The following is an 18,432-nucleotide window of genomic DNA, read 5'->3' on the forward strand; positions in this document are numbered from 1 at the left end:
GAAAGATGAGACAAATACAGGCAATTGTGTGACACAAGGTGTTTTAATGAGTTACCTGTAAAATGTGAAGTGCGTCTAATATTCTTCAAAGTCAACTTCAATGTTCATTCACTTTAAGATGATCGTTTTAAAATCTGAGGGAATAAAAGAGAAAAGAGAAAGTATTAACATTGCTTTTCCTTATGATGGCACAGCATTGGATTTTTTAAATAGAATTTAAATTTGTGTAACTTTTTAATGATGTATCTCCCTTTTAAAATGTGTTGGCATTTTAAGATCCAAGTTGAAGTAATTTGCAATTTTATAAAATTTCACTGATGATCTCAAGGTTCTTGCTGCAATAAAAAAATCTATTTTTATTAATGGATTAATAAAATGATTTAGTGCTTTTTCTTTTTAGATACTGCAATTAGTTACATTTTTGTGTCCACCTCATTTTTTTATTATTTCTTTGCTGTCTCATTTTGTAGGTAATTCTTTATTTCACTTTCTACCATAATTACTTATTTGTAAAATTATCTTTTTAGTTAGAACATGAGTATTTGAAGGCAGAGAATATATCCTAGTCAACCTCCAAAACACCTAGTAAAGTGTCTGGAACTTAGCAACAACTCAATAAAACATATAATGAATAAATATATACGTGAAAAATGCCTAAAATAATGGAAATACCTTTTAAAATATATAAAAGCATATGAAAAATATCTTGGTTCTCATGCTTTATTTGTCAAATTTTAATTCCAGAAGACTAAATATTTTTATTGACGTCAAATTTTTATAATGTGTAAAATAGCATTTATTTTCAAATGTAACACACAACTGTTGTTATATAGAAAACCACTAACCAGAGAGAGAGAGAGAATGGAATACATACATGGACTTTCTTGCTGAGGGACTCACTTGCTCTGAGCTTAGGTACTGGAGCAGTAGGTAGTGCCAGGGACATAGGGTGAAGAACTGAATTGTCTGGCTTCATGGCAATGACTAGAGGAGAAGCTGTCTCCCAGACAGAAGTGCTGAAAGAATCCATTATTTCTTTGCTGAGCCCTCCCCCTGTGAGTGCAGGTGGGTACCATGTCTTAGTCTACATCAATCTAGCTAACACTGTTCCCTCCACCCTAGTAATTCCTTGAGACCCAACCTGACCCAACTTTTGGGGCCACCCTTGCCATTTCCAGTGACTTTTATATACAGATGACTGGTCTTGGCTCATGCTGCAGATTTTTCTAAAATCCTACAATGGTTCACAACCCCCAAACAAACAGCATATGCCCACTACTTCTGACTAAGTTGCCCAACCCTGACATTAGTGGCAGCCAGCCTTGATTCACAGCTTGGCTTCTCCCAGGTACCTCCAAGCCCAGCACAAGCAGTAACCATCTATAGATCATTTTGTAGTTCATACTACATGGCCCCAGGCAAAGCAAAGTCAGTGGCTGAATTTGGCCTGCATCACAGTCCCTCTCAAGAGGCTCCAGAACCAATACATCTTGTGGTCAGCTTAAGATCACACCAGAGCACCACCCAACCACCTATACAAACAACACACCAAAAAGGCAAACTCAGCAAGCACCAGAGCCTCACTAAAACAAATCCTGCTCTGTGGTGTTAGCCCCTGCACAACAGCTCCTCCACTACAGTCATGGCAGGTCTTCACAGACAATCAGCTTAAGGGTCAGTCCCTCCCATTGACATGCCATCAGCAATCAAGGCTCAACTACAACAGAAGAGTACAAACAACCAACACAAGGGACCCTCCTGGAGCACCTGGCTGAGGTAACCAGGAAGACTACACCACTGGGCCCTACAGGACATCTACTATATAAGGCCCCTCTACCAATACCGGGAGACACAGAAACAAACACAGGGAGGCAGCCAAAATGAGAAGAGGAAGAAACATGTCTCAAATGAAAAAACAGGACAAAACTTCAGAAAATGAACTAAACAAAATGGAGACAAGCCATCTACTGGATACGGAGTTCAAAACATTAGTTATAAGGATGTCCAATGAATTCTGTTAAAACTTTAACAAGGAGATAGAAAACATAAAAAAGGAGAGAGAAAAACATAAAAAAGAACCAGTCAGAAATGAAAAATACAATAGTGGAAATGAAGAATATACTAGAGCAGTGGTCGGCAAACTGCGGCTCTGGAGCCACATGCGGCTCGCGAGCCGCGGTTTGCCACTCTTTTGACTAATGAGTTTGCTGACCACTGCACTAGAGGGAATCAACAGTAGATTAGGTGAAGTAGAGGATCAAATTAGAAATTTGGAAGACAAGGTAACAGAAAACAGCCAATTAGAACAGCAAAAATAATTTTAAAAAATAAGGATAGTTTCAGGGGCCTCTGGGGCAATATCAACCAAACCAGTATTTGCATCATTGGAGTACCAGAAGATAGAGAACAAGGGATTGAGAACCTATTTAAATAAATAATGACAGAAAACTTTCCAAACCTAGCAAAGAGAATAGACATAAAAGTCCAGGAAACACAGAGTCCCAAAGAAGATAAATTCAAAGAAGTCCACACCAAAACACATCATAATTAAAATGACAAAGGTTAAAGACATAGAGAGAATCTTAAAATCAACAAGAGAAAAGCAGTTAATTACCTACAAGGGAGCTCCCATAAGGCTGTCAGCTGACTTCTCAACAGAAACTTTGCAGGCCAGGAAGGATTGGCATAAAATATTCAACGTAATAAAAAGCAAGGACCTATAAACAAGATTATTCTACCCATCAAGTCTATCATTTAGAATCAAAGGTCAGATAAAACATTTCCCAGACAAGAAAAAAAGCAAAGGAATTCATCACTAATAAACCAATATTATAAGAAATGTTAAGGGGACTTCTTTAAGAAGAATAAGAAAAATATACATGAATAATAAAATTACAATAACTACATACCTATGAATTTTTACTTTAAATGTAAATGTATTAAATGCTTCAATCAAAAGATATAGGGTAGCTGAAGAAATAAGCTGCCTATTAATAAACTCACTTCAGAAAGTAAAGAAATGGAAAAGGATATTTCATGCAATGGAAACAAAAAATAAAATGCTGGGGGTGGCAATATTTATATTAGACAAAATAGACTTTAAAACAAAGCCTGTAACAAGAGATAAAGAAGGACCCCACAATTCCACTTCTGAGCATATATTTGAAGAAACCTAAAACTCTAATTTAAAAAGACATATGCATCCTTATGTTCATTGCAGCACTATTTACAATAGCCAAGATATGGAAGCAACTTAAGTGCCCATCGATAGAAAAACAGATAAAGAGGTGGTACATATATACTCAGCCATAAAAAAATAATGAAATCTTGCCATTTGCAACAATATGGATGGACCTAGAGAGTAGTATGCTAAGTGAAATATGTCAGAAAAATACAAATACCATATGATTTCACTGTTATGTGGTACCTAAAAAACAATATAAATGAACAAACAAAACAGAAACAAACTCACAGATACAGAGAACATTTTGATGGTTGTCAGATGGGAAGTAGGTTACAGGGATTAAAAAAGGGGAAGGGAATAAGATGTGCAAATTGTCAAATATAAAAGTAGTCATGGGACATAAAGTATAGCATAGAGAATATAGTCAGTAATCTACACTAATAAAAGAGAAACATGCAAATTGACCATCACTCTGCTACATCCACCAGCCAATCAGGAGCGAGTATGCAAATTAGCCCAACAAAATGATGGCGGCCACGGAGCTGGAGTGAGCAGGAGGCTTGGGTTGCCCCTGGCGATGGAGGAAGCCAAGCTTCCCGCCCGCCCTGGCCAGCCCTGGCCTCTGCTCAAGGCTACAAAGTTTTAATTATAGAAGATAAATAAATCCCAGATACCTGCTTCCAGCTGGCCCTGGCCTCTGCTCAAGGAGGAGCTGAAAAAAAGAAAAGAAAAGAATAAAAGGAGGGGCTGGGAGCCTGGATCGCCGGGGGGCATGGCCAGCCTGAAAACAGCCCTCAGCTCCTCACCCAAGCTGGCCAGGCACCCCAGCGGGGACCCGCACCCTGAAGAGGGTGTGACCAGCCTGAAAACGGCCCTCAGCCCCTCACCCAGGTTGGCCAGGCACCCCAGCAGGACCCTCACCCTGAAGGGGCTGTGGCCAGCTTGAAAACAGCCCTCAGCCCCTCACCCAGGCTGGCCACGCCCTCCAGCGGGGACCCTCACCCCATGGGGGCGTGGCTGGCCTGAAAACCACCACAGGCCCCTCGCCCAGGCTGCCCCCTGCCCCAAGAGAACCCCCACCCTGATCTGGGACACCCTTCAAGGCAAACCAGCTGGCCCCCACCCGTGTACCAGGCCTCTATCTATACTAATAAAAAGGGTAATATGCTAATTAGGCTGGGGACCTTCCAGGAGACCTTCCGGATGTTCTTCTGGACAAAGCCATGGTAGCAGGGCCGAGGTAGAGGCAGTTAGAGGCCAAGAGGGGACGGCAGTTGTGGGTGATCAGGCCAGGATGGGATGGCAGTTGTGGGTAATCAGGCTGGTGGGGGGCAGGGCCATTGGGGGTAAGCAGACCAGCAGGGGGGCCAGTTGGGGGTGAGCAGGCCGTCAGTGGGGGTTAGATGGAGGTGATCAGGACAGCAGGGGGGGGGCAGTTTGGAGTGAGCAGGCCAGCAGGGGGGCAGTTGGGGACAAGCAGGCCAGTAGGGAGGGAAGGTGGGGGCAAGCAGACCAGCAGGGGGGGCAGTTGGGGGTGAGCACACTGGCACGGGGGGCAGTTGGGGGTGATCAGGCTGGTGGGGGGGGCAGTTGGGGGTGAGCACACTGGCACGGGGGGCAGTTGGGGGTGATCAGGCTGGTGGGGGGCATTTGGGAGCTAGTAGGCCAGTGGCGGGGGACATTGGGGGCAAGCAGGCTGGAAAGCAGAGTGGTTAGGGGCAATCAGGCAGGCAGGCAAGCAGGTGAGCAGTTAGGAGCCAGCAGTCCCAGATTGCAAGAGGGATGTCCGACTGCCGGTTTAGGCCCGATCCCTGTAAATCGGCAGTAGGACATCCTTCGAGGGGTCCCAGATTGGAGAGGGTGCAGTCTGGGCTGAGGGACACCTCCCCCCGCCCATGCATGAATTTCGTGCACTGGGCCTCTAGTATTGTAATAACTATGTATGATGTCAGATGAGTACTAGATTTATCTTAAGTTATACAAATGTCTAATCACTATGTTATATACCTGAAACTAATATAATAATGTATGTCAACCATATTTGAAAAAATAAAAAATTATTTTAAAAAATGCCTGGTAAAATAAATAACTAATTTTTAAAAATTTAAAGGAATTCCTTATATATTCTGGATACAGAGTCCTTATTAGAGATATGACTTGCATAATATTTCTTCCCAGTCTATGGGTTGTCTTTTCAGTTTTTAGATGGTGGTGTTTGAAGCAAAAGTTTTCAATCTGGATGAAGTCCAACTTACTCTTTTTCTTTAATGGCTTGCACTTTTGGTTTCATAGCTGAGATATCATTAACTAAACCTAGGTTGTGAAGACTTGCTCCTATGTATTCTTCTAAGAGTTTTATGTTTTAGCTCTTGTACTGTTCATTTGGTATAATAATAGGGTCTAATTTCATTCTTCTGAATATGGATATATAGTTATCCCAGCACCATATGCAGAAAAGAGTATTTTCTCCCATTGAATTGTCTTGTTACCTTGTTGAAAATCAATTGACTATAAGGGTTTACCTCTGAGCTCTCAATTATGGTCTACTAGTAGCCTGGTGCACAGATTCATGCACATTGAAAGAAAATTAATTAGAAGAAATATTTTAATATCGCTATTCACCCTTTCTCTATAATAGAAGTGTCAACCAAATTCACAATCGACAATGACAGATCAAAACACACACATATGATTGGCACCAGCAAGAGCTTTATGTGTATCATGCATGCATGAGTCAACTTGGCCTTCTATATATATAAAATAAACTTGCTTAATTAGACCTGCTTTCTGATTTAGCTAAACATTTTCCAGCCCAGTGAAGCACCCCAACTTCTCTTTCAGGTAATTGTCAACAACACAGCAGTAAATATCAACATGAAGCAGATTATTATTGTAGGTCACTCAGGGAGAATAAATGGTAAAATATTTATCTGTAGCAGTGTTTGACTATATTTTGCACAGTGAGAAAACCTGAAGTCCTTTTCAAGTTCCACCATTTCTTACTTCTTTTTAGTTGGGTCAAGTTTCTAAACTTGCTATATTTCCGTTTTCCGGCTAGTGAAAAGAAAATAGGATTCTACCAAGTCTCCTATCTACCTACTCCAGGACTTCTGTGAGGATCAAATGAGATGAGGCACGGGAAAATGCTTCACAGACATTTGGTTAAAGTGTAAAATGTTTGCACCTGGCTATAAAGGAAGTCGTCTTCCTGGGCTGAAGAAACTGCAAGGAGGCTAGTCGCTAGGGAGAGGAAGCCGGGCGTTGCTATGTGATGTCATTACCTGGTGCCCACAGCCACCCTTTCTGGGCTGGACTGGGCTGTGGGCCACATTTTGTGCCATGGGGTGTTGGCAGCATTGGCTGCGATTTGGTGGGCTGTTGCTCCGGGGTGGTGGCGGGGCCTATGTCCCACTTTGGGGAAGCCGAGTGTTGCTTTGTCAGCGCCAGGTCCGTGGTGCTATTTCTTTGTAAATGGCCAGTGCACATCACGGCAGCTCTTGCATTGAGTATCTGCCCCCTAATGGTCAGTGCCCATCATAGCGACCATTTGGACGGGTGGAGAGACACTTAGCATATTAGCCATATACATATATATATATATATATATATATATATATAGAGAGAGATAGAGAGAGAGAGAGAGAGAGAGAGAGATTGATCTCTACCTCTATCTTTATTCTAGTACCACACTGTCTTGATTACTGAAGCTCAGTGGTAAGTTTTGAAATAAAAAAGTCTGAGTTCCAAACTTGACTCCCTTTTAAAATATTTTTGGCTCTACTGGGTTTCTTATATTTCTATATGAATTTTAGGATCAGTTTGCCAATTTCCACAAAAAAAAAAACCAACTGGTATTTTGATAGGGATTGTATTGAATATGTAGATTAATTTGAGGAATACTGCTATTTTAACAATATTAAGTCTTCTAATCCATGAGCTTGGGATTCTTTCCATTAATTTAGATTTTAACTTTTTAACTATACTGGTTTTAATGTACCAGTCTTGAACTTCTTTGAGTATATTTGTGCTCAAGTAATTTTATTCTTTTTTACTCTACTGTAATTGAATTGTATTAAATTCATTTTCAAATTACTCATTGATACTGTCTAGAGATGCAACTAACTTTTGTACATTGATCTTGTATCCTGCAACCTTGCTAAACTTGTTTATTAGGTCTAGTAGTTTTTTAGTAGATGCATATTATTTTTTAAATCCCCTTTTTCACTTTACAACATAGTATGAATAGCTTTTCAAGTCAGTTCATATGTAGCGTTTTAATTCCCATTTTAAGGTTTGCTTTGTCTTCCACATTGTGATATAGCAAAATATATTTATCTACTCACTATTGATAGGCATTTATATTTATTTTCTCCCACCCCCTTTTTTTCTTTGCTATCATAAAAATACTGAAATGAAAATTCTTGATTATACCTCTAACTACTCAACATGTTCATATTCTTATAGGTCAGAATCCTAAAAGCAGAATTTACTGGTCATAGTGTATATATATATATCTAAAGTGTTTAAAAATATTACAAAATTGTCCCTCAAAAGGGTCCTATTTTTCTATCATCAACAGAAAAAAATAGATGTATTAAGGTGAGATATCAAAACAACTCCCAGTTTCTAATAATGGTCCTTTATCTTGAGTAGAAAGAATTTCTCTACAATAAAGCAACAAGACTCCTCCTCTGAGAGTTCACTTAATGTGGTGCTTAGTGAAGGTAGATATACAGCAGAACTCCTGGGGAAGGCATCTTTCTTTCCCATACATTTTAACCAGAAATAACAGGAAAAAAAAACTAAGAGAATTTACTGTAGTTCAATCAATCAACATACATGCTGTGAAGCTTTCTGACATTTTTACTTACTGATTCCCAGAGGAATATGGTTGGTTCACTAGGTCTCAGAATGGGAACCACATGTTTGAAATGCAGAAACTCATGCAGACGGGGTATAACTATATACTTCCCCAAATAAATGATTTCTCAAGTTTGTATATACCTACGAACTGATACACAAATATAGGTATAAGTTCTATATTAATCTTGGCATGAAATGGTTAAAAGCAATCCCCTGCTGCTGCCAGAGGGGTATATTATAATCATATTCCCAAGGACTGTGCTGGTGGTGCCTCCCCACCCCACGCATACCACCAGGAGATCCTTGTTAGGTTACACTTTAACTCCTAAAAAGAGTTTTGTGGGGTTTTTTTTTTGTGTATTTTTTTTTTCTTAAATTTATCTTTATTGTTGAAAGTATTACAGATGTTCTCTTTGTGTTTTCCCAAGTACTTCTCCATGGCCTCAAAATGCAGGTGCCTGTTGACTATGAATGAAAGGATAAAGACAAGAAGCACAATGCCCATACCTTGGGGCATCATAGCTTTATTATCATTAGATTGACAAACTGCCAGACAGCATTGAGAGGAGAAAACTGAATGGAAAAAAATCTTCAATAGAAATGACTTAACAAAAACTATTCTCTAAGTAAGTATATTAGCAAAGACTAAGATCTTCCTACCTTACCAATATGTTCTCAGAAGCAAGAAGTCTACTGACCAACAGAACCTGAAAAATAATGTAGCCCATCCCAATTCATAAATTATAACCTTAGCTATACAATATATAAATCAAGTTTTTCTCCCCAAATCTCACTGGAATTGGTTCTGAGATTCTCAGAATATGGTTAAAAATTCCTCACAGGGTAGTTATATCTGTGATTTTAACATAACTTCAAAAACAATGGGATTTTTTTCAAGAAAACAATAATAAAATGGAAACATAAATATTAATGTGAAAATTCAGAATGCCAAAAAGCTCATCAGCAAAGACCCAGGATCTTTCCTCTCTAGGAAGCCTTGGGGTAAACTAAAAAAAAAAAAAAAAAAGAAAAGGAAAAAAACAATTGTATTTTAACCACCAGAGGGCAGTGCACTATAAGTAATGGACTTCAGCACTGAAGCCCAGTCTCACTTCTTACATAAAAGATCACATTTATGTAAGAGTAACAATAGACTATAGGTTTACTTTTAACTCTAATGTAATTTTTAGAGTTTACTCTGATATCAATATAATATTCATTTAGAATATTTATAGACATATAATCACCACTAAATTATCCACATTGCTGAAGACCTACATGAAATTGGAAGATGCATCTGTACTGGGTCTTGTTCACCAATTGTTTCTTCAGTACATGCATGGGATTCAGTTTAGGGTAACAACTCAAATACTTGATGAATAAAAAAAATTAAAACATCTATAGTCTCAGCCCTATTCAATTTCTGAATTCATTCTAATGAAACCTGGTGCTACATTAGAAACTAGTACTAACCTTAGGAAAGCCGGGCTCCCTCCCTGGACCCTGACCTTCAGAAGGCCCTATCTTGGCCTCCTCTAGCCACGCTACCACTCCATCAGGCTAGTATTGCCCTTCCTCTCATGGTCAATGCAACATGGCCACCTGAAGCCTAGGATCATTCCTTTACATCATGCTCTGGTTATCTCACACACAAACTCAGTAGAATCCATGTTCCATGCTTATGTAGTCTAGTTCTCTGAGCCCATCTTACCCAGAACAGATCATGCTATGGGTGTGGAAAACCCGAGACCCAAAGGCTAGCTGATGGAAAGCTCTTGGAATATGAATAGAGTTTCCATGTAGAGGCTGGGTTTTATGAACAGGGAGACTGAAGAAGAATTTTAACTCTTCCTTATATTTATGGAGTACATAATTTTTAATAATAATTATATATTAATTGTATAATTTTTAAAATACAGAGGTAAAGATATAGGAATTAGAAACAACATGACTTGGTGACAGGGTGGATATAGAAGGTGAAAAGGAGTGAGTAATCTCCCTGGCTTTCAGGCTTGAAGAAATAATTGAATAAGAAATTCATCAAATGAAATTAGAAATTCAAGAAGGGGAACGTGTTTGAGAACATGGTGTAGGAATGATAAATTCTATGAAGAACAATTGTGTTTGAGGACCTGTATAATACAGGTATCTCCCACTTTTCAAAGTTGGAATTTTGCCACTTGCCTTTTACAAAATACCTACATTAATAGCTGTTTTCACTAATTAAAAGAAATCTGAAGAGGATTTTCAGTTTTACAAAAACAAAGATGAAAACCAAAAATAGCATTCAGCATTTTTTTAAAGGAACAGATACGTTATAGAGGCAATGTACACCCCAAGCAGAGAGAGTGGCCCCTCTAAGCTCTTCCCCCGAGAACTACACTCAGCATGTCAGCATGAAGCCACCAGAGCTTTGCACTGTGTCTTTGAGCACCTGTGTTTTATCTCGATTTATTTTGTGCATTCCAGCTTTTACTATTTGTTAGTGTTATTGTACATTTCATGTGTTACTTGGTATGATTTGGTAGGTTATCTTGGGGGTCTGGGAATGATCAAAAATTTCCCATATAAATTAGTGATGATTGCTTCTTTGCTTTACATCATTTTGACCTACAAAAGGTTTCATAGAACTATATTGAATAAGAGTGGTGAGAGTGCACATCCTTGTCTTGTTCCTGATTTTAGAGAAAAGCTTTCAGTTTTTACCATTGACATGATATTGGCTGAGGGTTTGTCATATATGAACTTTATTATGTTGAGATATAATCCCTCTATTCCCATTTGACTGAGAGTTTTTATCAAAAATGGGTGCTGGATTTTGTCAAATGGTGCCAATTAGAAGTCAAACATTAAGTAAATGAACTATTTCCTGTCCATAAGGTGTTAGTTCTCTTCTATGAAGATTAATGTTAAAGTACTGCTTTTATTCATCACTGATCATTTTCTTGAAATATAAATTCATTCAACGAAGTCTCATTTATTAACCAGACAATTTAGACAACATAGTGTTCTAAGCAGTAAGTAGTAAGTTGCTGTGTACATTTGGTAATGCAGAATCAGAAGCTAGTAGAAGAATCCTTAAAGAAGTCAAAAGAAATGTAGGCTGGCCAAAGTTCTGTTGTTGTTTTTTTCTTTCCTTTGGCATGCTCATCTTGGCTTTAATTTCTCTTCTTTTTTAAAAAAAATATTTTTTTATTGATTTCAGAGAGGAAGGAAGAGGGAGAGAGATATAGAAACATCCACGATGAGAGAGAATCATGGATAGGTTGCCTCCTGCAAGTCCCCCACTGGGGATCGAGCCCACAACACAGGTATGTGCCCTTGACTGGAATCGAACCTGGGACCTTTCAGTTCGCATGCCGATGCTCTATCTGCTGAGCCAAACCAGCTAGGGCTAATTTCTCTTCTTATGCTTAAATTTGTAAGTAATGAAGGCTTGGTATCTATTTATGCCAACTTGGACTTTAATGGATTTATTATTGGTCTAATTCAAACATCACTTTCTACCTCATTTCAGAGTCACCTTCCTCCAATTATACAGCACACTCCCCATCCCTGCTCCCCACTGTTCTCCTCATTTCTCTCACACCCAGCTTAACCCCTGAGTAGTTACCTTGTCTTTATGTGGGCCCCAGAGGAAACAAGACAGTGAACTAAATTCTGTACATTCTCATTTAATATTATATAGGTTCTAATTTTATCATAGGCTAATTGATATAACAAATAGTTAAATTTCTGTGGCATTTTCTGGTCACAAAACCCAACAAACTTCTAAATAAAGATCCAAAACACTTCTAATATTAAACATTGAAATAAATGTGAGCTACATATACATTTAAGAAAGATTAATAAAGACAAGTAAGATGAATGTCACACAGAAAGCGGCCTCCATCAGGAATCAATTTTCTCTCTCTCTCTCTCTCAATGTTATAATGAAACAACATTGAATGGAATGATGTTATTCAAGAACCTGCTATATACTTTTAGATTCCAAGGGGAGAATCCTACGAAATAAAACCCTGCCCCCTCCTGGGGTTTTCTGTTTGTTTGGTTGGTTTGGTTTAATTTTGTGTATGTGCATCTGTGTAACTCCAAAATAACTCCTTCTTAACTCCACTGTGAGACTCTCCATTCTATTTTTTGAGACATCTAATTGTCTATTCACAATATCCAACATCTCTCCCTACCCACTTCCATCGTGCAAGCACAGTGTCATAACTCTGATTCATGTAATCCATGTAATACTGGAAGAACGGGAAGAGAGCTTCAGCAATATAGGTGGTGAGAAACATGGCCCTCGGTGTCCACTAGGTTCAAAGACCATCTGGTGCCCAAGTCTCACAAAGCCCTTTGGATTCTTTGTTTGGGTCCACGCTGCAGGACAAGCTTTTGAACAAAGGACATACCTCTTCAGGGCAAAAACAAATTGTCAGACAGTTTTGTTTATATAGCTTTAATCCTTAAAGAAGCACAAGATAGTTTCTAAATTTGGGAGGGACCTCTGCCTCCTCATATAGTGAGGCACATTATTAAACAGAGCAATAATTGTACTTCTCAAGGGTAGACCCCTTATAAAAGAAGTTTGGAGACAATTGTTCTATCAAGTCCTCAATAAACTTCTTTACCAAACACCCTCCTTCTCAATTTCCACCTCGGGGAGGGGAAGGAGTTAGTTTATTCTCCACTGACTTCTGCTTATTTCATTTTGGAAGAAAGGCCAAAATCCACCATGACACCAATTTCAGGATACCATATGACCTATCTGATATCTCAACTGAACCATCTGTTTCTGCTGAATCCAAAATCTTTTCATTGCAGTATCTCATGGTGAACAGGGAATATGTTATTAGAAGTATTTATTTGTATTTTTTAAAATATATTTTATTGATTATTTTTTTACAGAGAGGAAGGGAGAGGGATAGAGAATTAGAAACATCAATGAGAGAGAAACATTGATCAGCTGTCACCTGCACACCCCCTACTAGGGATGTGCCCGCAACCAAGGTACATGCCTTTGACCAGAATCAAACCTGGGACCCTTCAGTCCACAGGCCAACACTCTATCCACTGAGCCAAATCTGTTGGGGCTATTTGTATTTTTATAGCACTTTTGATTCAAGACATCCTAAAGAAATTACCAGTACTTGTTGAGTTAGTCACTCAACAAAACTATTTTAGAGTGTCTCACTCATTGTGACTGACATTGGGAAAAGAGAGAAGAATAAGATACAGGTTCCTGCCCTTACAGAGCTCACAAAAGTAAGTTGTTAGCCCCAGGTAGTGCGATAATTGGCCTCATATAATGTCATTTTTCTGTTCCAGGATCCCATTCAGCGTACCACATTACATTCATTTGTTATGTCCCCTTAAGCTCCTCTTGGCTCTGACACTTTCTCAGACTGTTCTTGTTTTTTATGACTTCGACAGTTGTAATATTTGTCAGTTATGTTTCAGAATATCACTCAATTTGGGTTTTTCTGATGTTTTCCTCATGACTAGACTGAGGTTATGTGTTTTAGGAGGATATATAAATTTTTCAGTACAAAATCTCATAAATGTAAGGGCAAGGCTGGTCTTAGGCAAAACTGAAAAGTAGAGTTCCCATGGTCAACCCCCTCTACATCCACACGTTTCCACCCCACTTCCTCAGCACCAACACCCAGCGCTGTCTCTCATCCACTTTTCCTTACTTCTAAGGTTCTTCCCCAAAGAAAGCTTCCTCAACCTCCCTCTCTTCCTCTCCCTACCTGCATCCACTGGCTCACTATAAGATCCTAGAGGATGCCTCCTTCACTCCTCAGAGCTACTCTCTGCCTGGAAATTTCTACTCAACACTCCCCACTCCCCTCGATGCCCACCTTACTCCATTCCACATCTCATTTACATAATACCTCCCATTCATACTTCTGGTCTCCTGCTAATGTCAACTTCCTCAGGAAGACATCTGCCACCCCTGGCCACACCCTGCCTCTCAGGAAGTCAAATCTTAGGGAAGCTTTACTCTTAGAGAAGCTTGAACGGCTCCTTCATAGTGCTATGATCAGATGCACATGTGATTCTGTGATTCATGCTGACTTCCCCTTATTATCTGCAAGCTACATGAAGGCAGAAAATATTACCATTTTTTCTCACCTGATATTATCAGTGCCTTGCACAGGATCTGATAGCCAGTGGATGCCCACTTCATAGCAGTCAGAGGTAGGAAGGGGGATGGGAAGATCACAGCAAATGCCAGATTGGTCCTTTGACTTGATTGATCACCATCCTATGAACTATGGTATGGGATGATGGTACCTATAGTAATTAGAAAATTTGTCTTGCATTGGCATATGCTATTCCATCTTATGAGAGAAAAGAAGTCTTGAGACCAACATCTTAAAGCTATTTCAAACACTATTAGTTACCTGACAGCTGATAGCTCAATTTTGAAAATGAAATATATTTTAATAAACATTGCCTTTATAATTATTCAGAGTGTATATATACATTTTTGGGACACCCTCTATATTAAAGATGCACTGTTATCAGAAGCTATTACATACAACTCTCAACTCTACCTATAACCAGTAATTTCCAAACTGACTTTCTACTAGAAATCATAAACTTTCATATATGCACACATACACGTGTGTGTGTGTGTGTGAATGTGTGTGTGTGTAATGGGTACACTTGAGGAAGATTACAGCAGCAGGAACCAGAATTGTAATACAATAAACCTCTATTGTAATCATGAAGGATATAAGTAATTAAATAGTGAGGAATTAAATTCAGTTTTATATATTAAAATTTTCAGAAGAAACATAAACAACATTATCCAGAAAAGAAATAAATAACACCCAAAATATATTTTATATTCAGTTATGGCTGCCACTTAAAATAAATGCTAATGAAAGAACTGCATTATTCTAATTATATTTTTGGAACACCACCTAACTAAGAAAATCTAAGCTGACCAAAAACCCACACCGCCAAAAGCATGCAATTTTTTTCCTGACACATACACATACCTTCCTAACAGTGATAGTTTACAATCAAGGAACAGCAAGACAATTTTTAGGTGACTTACCCAGCATCGTACACAGCTGGTACATGTTCTAGTATTTGAAGTTCTGTCCTTCTCATTCCAAAGTGAGTGCAAGTTTGGAGGAGACTTCAGAGATTATCTTATCCATCTTGTACCTGCAACATAGAATTAGCCCACTTACTGTGTCAATATTCTATGAATTATTCTGGATACTTGCTTAGCAGTATGACAGTTAAAACAAAATTAATGAAGTATTACCTACCATATGGAGTTCTTTCTCAAATTTTCTTCATGTTAAGAATACGTTAGCACTTTGTAAATTATGATTGATTTAGGCAAGTGAAAATGAGTTGAATAATGTGACTATTTTAAAAAGGAATTCACGAACAAGGAAAATTGTTTTAAATATAACTTTGATTGGATCTTGGAACAGAAAAAGGACAATTATGGAAAAACTGTTGAAACCCAAAAAGAGCCTGTAGTTTAGTTTAATAGTACTGTACCAATGTTTATTTCCTAGTCTGACAAACACACCCTTGTTCTGTGGGATGTTGATGTTAGGGGAAGGAGACTGAATGGCATAGAGGAAATCTCTGCAAAGTCTTTGCAACTTTTGTGCAAATCTAAAATTATTCCAAAATAAAGGTTATATAAAAACAAACAAGAGGATACTGATACATCTCATGGAACCCAAGTAGTTGAAATACCCCACAAGGAACTAGAACCATAAAAGAAGAAAAATTGTGCAGATGATCATATGCAAAATGTTCAACTTCACTAACAATTGAAGAAACAAAAATGAGGTATACTAGTAATGTACTTACTGATATCAGCCAATTTATAATAATAACCAATGTTGAGTAGATTTTGGAAAATTATCCTTTTGCACGCTGCGAAGGATATTTATCATATCAGGATATTTATATTACTGCTAATAGAAACTTACCTCACACTAGGAAAAGAGGCAATGTTTTAGCTCTGAAATCTGAAAAGTTCAAAGTTAGGTCAAGTTTCATGTGAGGTTTGGTCCTAGTGTGTAACAATCCAGGTTATTTCTGTCTCTCTTCTCTGCTTTCTATGGTGTCCATGGTACCTAAAATTTACTCCCCATATACCTAAAATTTACTCCCCATGCCAGCTGTTCCCATGATGGTTGGTAGCCTTCCTCCTTTCCATCAAAAAGTCAAGAGAATAATTTCCCCACTCATTCTGAAAAAGTAAGTATTTCTCACCTTAATGGCCTGAGTTAAGTTATGGGTCCATCTCTGTCCTGGAAAATGGTTTCATGGACGGTGCTAATCCCTCTAAAACCATCTGGATGAGAGTATCAGAGAGGAGGTCCATCAAAAGAAGTGGAGATTACGATTTCCAAGAAGGAGAGGGATAAATTAAACTTCCATAGAAGGCTTTTTAAGATAGGGAATTTCAAACAATTTTAGCTTTTTAATTTATTTCCAGTAATCAAAGTTGTACAAAAAAAGGAATTGTGCACAGAGATGTTTTGGTAATTTTATGCAAAAAAAAAAGTTTGAAATAATCTTAATTCCCAGCAATAGTATGTTTGTTACACAGTTTACAACATACTGTTCAATGGACTAAACATCATGTTTTCAAAGAATATTTTTTTAAATATGGTTTTATTAATTTTTAGAGAGAGAGAGGAAAGAAGAAGGGTATAGAGATAAAAACATCGATGAGAGAGGAACATCATCGATCAGCTGCCTCCTGTGCACGCCCCTACTGGGATCAAGCTCGCAACCCCAGCTTATGACCTGACCAGGAATCAAACCAACAACCTTTTGGTTTCTGGGTCAATGCTCAATGGCTGAGCCACACCAGCAGGGCTCAAAGAATATTTACTGACATATGAATAAAAGTCATACTGCACGGGTAAGTTCAACAAATAATTATTGACAACTTACCATGTGCCAGGCACTGGGCTACATCAGTGAACAAAATAGACCAGGATTCCTGATCTCCTGGAATTAAATGAATAAATAACATTAAAAAGAATACAAATCAATGTTTCTAAACACCAACACTCTCAGATGCATGCACACACAAATGTCTGCAAAGAACCAACATTTTCATATGCCTGCATACACAAATATCTGCAAAATTGTACATTAATATGTTAAAAGTAGTTTTCTCTGACTGGTGGTTTAAATGAGATGTTTTTGTTTCTTCTTTGTCTTTTACTATATTTTCTAAATTGTTTACCACAAACATGTATTGCCTTTTAAATCAGAAAATAAGTAACAAATTTGCTGTTTTAAAAAGAGTGAATATTGGATTATTTATTTATTTATTTTCTTTTTTTTTTTTTTTTTTTTTTGGTATCTTGGCATTTGCAGAACACCTCTTATGTGTTTAATTCCTTTCTTTCTACTCTTACTGATTTGGGAATTAAATAGTGAGAAAAGAAGGGAACTTATTTTTCTACACCAAGATCTAATTCCATCTAATTTGCTCAAATCTAACATTTTTGCATCAAATTTATTTATTTTCATAAATGTTGATGATGAATTTTTATTTCCCAAGGTAGAACAGCATTTTTAGATTTATGAAAACCCAAGAGTAGATGGAAGGAATGGACATTACCTATTTTTATTATTTAAGATATGATTGCTGAGAGAATTACTCATTCACATTTTAGAATTCCCACAGCATGACTTCTGTCATGTGTTAAAAATAACCCCAATACTGTCCAAGACATTCTGTATTAGCCATGGTGTGTGAATTCCAAAGTCATTCCCAGGGGAGAGATGTTTCTAAAGCCATTTCCCATGAGAAAACAAAGCATCTGACTTTTGGTGATATGAAAAATAAAATGTCTACTCAAATAGCCAACTTTTCTGTTTTAACTATTCACTACCATATCAACAGTGGTAACAACCTCCTTGGTATGTATGGGCTTAAGGTAAGTATTTTGAGGAGGCTTGCTCTATGGAATTAATTCCTATACATAGTTCACATGATGTATTAAGCTGAATGTGATTGACTTTGACCTTTTAGGATTGATCAAACAAGACTATAAAGGTTCTTTGGAACTTGTTGAGTGATGAGTGAATTCAAATGGACTCCCAAGAGTGTCATCATTAAGTTACTACTTGCTCACATAGTGAAAAAAAATCTCTGAAATTCTTTTATAATCAGAGAAATTTAAAATGGTTTCATGCACATGAGGTGTTCTCTAAACATGATGACATCCTAGTCTGAAGGATTAATGACTCCCTCCTAAGTCCCAGAAGGTTCTGTTGTAACACTGGCCTACAATTTATTGAAGAAAGAAATAAGAACTATTTTCTCACTAAATTCTGACTGCTGTCCTTTCACTATTTTTTAAACACCATTTAAGAGT

Source organism: Eptesicus fuscus, chromosome 10 (assembly GCF_027574615.1).
Source record: "Eptesicus fuscus isolate TK198812 chromosome 10, DD_ASM_mEF_20220401, whole genome shotgun sequence".
Classification (NCBI taxonomy): Eukaryota; Metazoa; Chordata; class Mammalia; order Chiroptera; family Vespertilionidae; genus Eptesicus; species Eptesicus fuscus.